Consider the following 5,804-nt stretch of genomic DNA (forward strand, 5'->3'; position numbering starts at 1 on the left):
CGGCCCCGCCGTCCGGGGGCAGCCGGAAGGCGGCGGAGCCTCTGCGCCCCGGCGTGTTCCAGGCGGGTTTCCACCTCCCACCGGCCGCTGCGGGGATTTGTGACACACGGGAACTTCCAGGGGCAGGAGGCAGAGGCCGCGAGTGCGGCGTTGTCTGGGGCAGTAGTGCGGGTTTTGCAGGTTCTCAGCAGGAAGCCGAAATCCCACCAACAAACTTTTCCCTAACGGATTAATTCGTTGCAGAGGATTTCACGGTCTAATAGCTATGATATTATTATTACATTTTACTCCAGCAGCGTTTTTTGCTGATAGATTKGTTTTGTTTCAGTAGCATGTATTTCAGTAGAAATAAGGGTTCCTTGTAGCCCAATGGAGGGTAAATATGACTGAACACTATTGCTTAATTAGAGTTTTGCTGCAAGTAATGAATGGATGCCAAGGCCAATAGTTTCTACTCTCTCAGCCTGTTTGAAAATTTTAAGTAGCAGCTGCTGGAGGCCATTAGATTTTCACTGCAATCATCAGCAGAAGTGGTTTTCCCCACACCATCCTGCTGTGTGTCCATGAAGACCCATGCAGCCTCTGAATGCAAGGGGAAACTTAGGTCTCCACTGAGACTTGGCATTTGCCATTCCAGCTGGAACAACTGACAAAGGTGCTGGGTTAGATGTGGATCAAAATTATTACTGATACAGATTATTGATACAGTCCATACAATATGGCTAATGTCAGTGCAATGTGTCAGYTCAGGGACCAGTGAATACCTGCAAGATGGGACACACCTCTTGGAGCCCGGGTCTGACATCATGTCAATACYATTGAAATTTCATGCTCCTTAATTGGGCTTCTTCCTTAAACTTCTCCTTCAGGAGGTCATTGCATACACCAATGCCCAGTCTGGGTTCTCAAGCTGGTTTTGGGCATGGGGTCTTCAYTGGCAGTGACCCAGGCATTTCCACTGATAAATAACCTCATGTCTCGTAAAAGTTCTACTGGGCCCTAGACAATGATTTGAAATAGTTTCCCATAGAAAAAGATATGACGTGCATAAAACACCATGTCACGATTACAAGAGGAATCTATGTTGTTACCTAATTAAAAAGGGAGCAGACTGATTATTTGCTACAGGAAAATGAAACCAGCACATGCAATTAATTTCCAGGAAATAAATTACACATTGGGATGCTTTTAAACATTCATCAATGCAGCCTGCCATTCCTCAGAAAAGCTGAGCAGAATTGCCAGAGTGGCTCTCCTACAAAATATTTAAGGCTTCTCAGAATTTCATATGTGTCTAATGGGGTCATTAGAGAAATAATAATGGAAAGAGCATTTTAGAGACTTCCTGTGTGTGAGACAGGCTGGCTAGAGGCTGAGTCTCTGTGTCCATGTTCCACGATGGCTTTCCACCACCACCCCCTWTGCTTTTTATTGCTCCCATCTTCTTGTCTTGATGTCACCAACATTTTCAGAATGGTTCCATCAATAACTGAATTGGAGAAAAATATATTATTGTCATCCTTTTCTTGTGTAAAGCATCTTTCATCCTTCCCTCCTGCCCATACCTGGTTTTRGAGAAAGGATATTCTCAGGGTAGAGGAGATCTTTGTGTTATATTCTGGGTTTTAATGTATGGGCTGTGTGCCCAGAGAGTTGAATGGCTGATAAATGTGACAAAATAAATAAAACAAATAATAAATCGGAGGTGTTCCATATGCTTCCCAGAGGTGAGTGGGTACTATTATTCCTGTTTGGTAAATGGGACAGCTGCCAATGTTTTCACACTTGGATGCTGCATTCAGGTCCCTTGGTATAGACCAATGTGTCTTGCTTAAAATTCTTGCATTGGAAAGAACTGGCCCATGACACTTTGGTGAGAATCCAGTGAGAGTCGGGAGCTGTTAGGAGGCCAATGCAGCCTTCCTGATTTTGCTCCAGAGGAAATAACATGCAGCAAATGATGAGCAGCACCTTCTTTTGCAGAAGGTCCTATCTCTGTGAATTTTGATGCATTGTCTCTTGAGCCCACTAACAGGCAAGAGGTTAACATAGGGRGGATAAGTATGGGAGGCATCAGTTCTGGCACACACTACCTCTGCCCTCCTCATGTATAGAAAGAGGAAGAAAAAAGACATTACTCAATCAGCTAAGAGTGGGGAACTGGTTCCTTTTGGTTTCTTACATCCAAGCTTCTGACTGGGAAATTAGATGGGGAAATGCCCAGGCATCTTGGCACAGACTTGCAGGCCTGTGTGTTATAGGAAGATTCAGGTGTCAGGCTGCAGGTCGGTCTCACAGCAGACACTCTAACAGTGGTTATCTAAAGCACAGTGTGGGCCCATTTGCCCTCAGCTACTCCCTCAACAAGGACGAAAAAAGTACTGCTATTCATGTGCCTCCTCTTCACCTCTCTGTACAAGCCATCACTTAGTGCAGAGGGGGTGGAGGAAGTAAGAAAAAGGATGGCTAGAGCTGTATCAACACTTGATCTGCCTGTGTGGCAGCCTGATTTAAAATCATATCAGCAATTTTTTTAGGGTTTTTTTTAATGTTGTTAGGGATTTTTTTTTAAATGGCAGAAATAGTGAGAGGGCAAATGCAAGCAGGGAAGCATTGTGTGGACTGCAGCCGAACACCTTCAACTCAGCACAGTGGTCACTGTGCACAAGCATGTSAGAGACAGACAATATAAATGCTGATGTGGAAAGAGAGGATCAGGGAGCCAGAAAGCTGCCAGAGAAACATTCCTTTGTGTTTTCCATCTCTCAGGAAGTAAACAGTTACCTAAACCCATTTTCATGCCCACCTACYCGGTCAATAGCTGCACTGTGCCTCCTGCTCCACTTACAGCTCCTTAATGGTGCAGAGGAGCTTTGATTGCTGTGGCGTGGGCCCCATCCCTCTGGCAAACCATTACTTAAATCCAATACATTGAAGGTTCCTACTGCTCTCTCAGTGATGGGGAGCTGCTCATCAGCTGAGTACCTTCTGATTGCTTGTCACAGCCAGACTTCCTAGTTCTTTTTCCCGGATGGAGACATTAAATAATTCTCAAGTGATGTAATTACCATAACTCAGTTGAGGAAGCTTGTGGGCAGAGGCAGCCAGGGGCTGGAGGGAGCTCTGACACTTTTTTTTGGTCTTTTTTTTCTGGGCAGTTGCAAATGGGCTGGTGTAAAGGATGTTGCTGCTGGAAAGCTGGGCTGAGCATGTGAGGGTTATGCATCTTCTAAACATTTGAAAATAACCATGTATTGATTGGAATGATCTTCTCAGAGGAGATCAGAAATAATTTCTGGAGTGTTGTGCTTTGGTATATCTGCTCTCTTGGACTGGAGCAAAAATCATGGCACTCTGCATACAGGGAGTTCCTGTGTTATTACTTTCTCTCTAAGCAGGGACTGAACTTCCACTTGCTCTCTTCCTTCAAAAATCGTGGTCTGTCTCTGAGTTGATACAGAGCAATTTTTTCTACTTCCATGACAGCTTGCTCTCTACAAAGGGAAGAAAAGGACTGGTTCTTTTTTGAAAAATCAGGCATGTCCAGCAACAAGACCCCAAGCAAAGCAAAGTACAATTGCACATCTTTTCCCCTGGGTTCAGGAAGAAATCCAGGTCTTTGTTTTATTGAGCTTTCTCTACAACCAGGCTTGAGGCCAGTCAATGTGCAAGAGAATGTGGGTAAGAAGATACTATTGCTGATGAGGACAGCCCCCACCTTTCCTCCTTACGGCTCTGTATTTAAAATTCAAACTTGCAATGCCACAGCATTTCTCTTCAGGACTAGACAACTTCAAACATGAAGCTTTCCTGGTAACAAGTCCTACACTACCTCCTACAAAAGGAATTCCTTGTCCCCTTGGATGACTAGTCAGAACTGTGACTGGAATAGAGCAGCTGCAATAGATGGTGTGTTTCAGGATATCTTCAGACGGCATTCAGCCAAATGCTGAGTCGTTTTAACTATCCAGGAATGTAGTAATTGTTATGAAATCCCAAGTGTGAAAGGACCTGGAAATTAGACATTAAGAACGGAAGAGAGAGAGAAAGTATATAATCAAAGATCCCTTGGATATTCCCACTACTCTCCTAAGTCAAGTCAAATTTGTTTCAAGTCTCTAATTGCATTCTTGGATATATATTATTTTAGTGCCACACAACAGTCCTGGAACTAGCTCACACTTGTCTGACAGGGCATTTAGAGAAAAAACAACATTGTTAAATGAGCCCATTAGGGGTGGATCTGAGAGATATTCAGTGCTCCCCAAATCCAGGTGAACAGAAAGGATCTAGCATGTCATCCAGCATTTGCTTAGTTACCAGGATTCATCATCAGACACAGTAACACTGAGGGTATTCCCCCTGGGACCATCATCAAGCACAACACTGCTATACTCAAGCAAAAAAGCAACAATTCTGTATGGGAAGACTGAATGTCTGTCCTTAGGAGGACTCATACCTAGGATAAAGGGGTCATGCCTGGTGACACCACACTATGATGTCCAGGAGTTTAATCCTATGAATCCTGGGAATCCTGTGCTGAGCTGAGATCCTTCTTGAGCTACAATTCTGCTTCAGTATAAAACACATCTTGGACATTTGAGACTGTTTCCCCAAATTCTTACTAATATGTATCTTAGGGTTTAACACCTTAGGCTGCCCAGATAACTTCCCCATCTGCAGCAGCTTGTTTCTGGATCAGCAGGCAGATATGCACTTGCTGCGTAAGTACAGTGCAGGCAGTGAAGTCGCTTACAAGCCAGATAATCTTAGTTTCATCAGTAGTAGGTGAGTTTCCACATTGGCAGAGGCCAAAATCCAGACATGAGAAGAAGACCTTTTTAGGTATCCCCTAAACGATTTCATTGCATATAAAGGGTCTTGAGAAGAGCAGGGACACTGGAGGTCAGAGAAAGGCACACTGAAGTACATTGCAGGAGGACATCCTAGTGTCTCCCTGTGCTGAAGAATTATCCACCATATGCACCAGCTCCACATTATCTTCACAGGAGAAAGAAGGCAGTAGGCTTCCACATCTGCCTGAAAATATCAGTTACAAAACACTGGGCTGACCCACAGCCTGTTAAGATACTGTGTTGTCTCTCTTTTGCCCTGAATATGCTCCAACGCACATCAGAAACACAGGAAAGCTCACAAGTGCCACTCATAAGTGCACAAAGATTTCACTGGAAGGTATCACCCTCCTTGGTGACCTCTCCCCACACCTTTGCACAAAGGACAAGTGCAGTGTCTGTCAGTGAATGAACTGAAGGCTCTATCAGGAACAGAGAAGCGAGGATTTAAAAGCAGGGCTGTTGGAGGTAGCATGGTGCAGACAGAAAAAGGCAGAGGGAAATGGAAACGTGGTGAGTGGGAAAAGTTAATGGATTTACACCCATGGAAACAGGAATTGATTTTTGACCATTGCACTTCTATGGARCATGCCCCAATAGTACCTCAGAATGGAAACTTCTTTCTGAAAAGAACATCTTGGCCTTGCATGAGACTCAGACACAGCATTTGAAAGGGAGCTTAAACATCACATTGACATCTCCCAGGGCCTCAGGAGCACATGAAGTGAGAGACTGTTACTTCCAAGTGATGGCCCAGATCTACTGCTTCCTAATGCACTTTATGTTAATTAAAGGGAGATTTCAAAACCATACACATTTTCTTGCCAAGATAATTAATTGACTTAGAAGCTTATGTAGTTAAAGAGTTTTGTAATTACATTTTCTTGTGGGGGAGTATTTTAGGGATGGATGCTGCCACAAGTTGAACACCTCCATAAAGGTAGTGAGTAC

The sequence above is a fragment of the Malurus melanocephalus genome, unplaced genomic scaffold (genome assembly GCF_030028575.1).
Source record: "Malurus melanocephalus ecotype Western Australia unplaced genomic scaffold, MMel_1.1 scaffold_42, whole genome shotgun sequence".
NCBI classification, from domain to species: Eukaryota; Metazoa; Chordata; class Aves; order Passeriformes; family Maluridae; genus Malurus; species Malurus melanocephalus.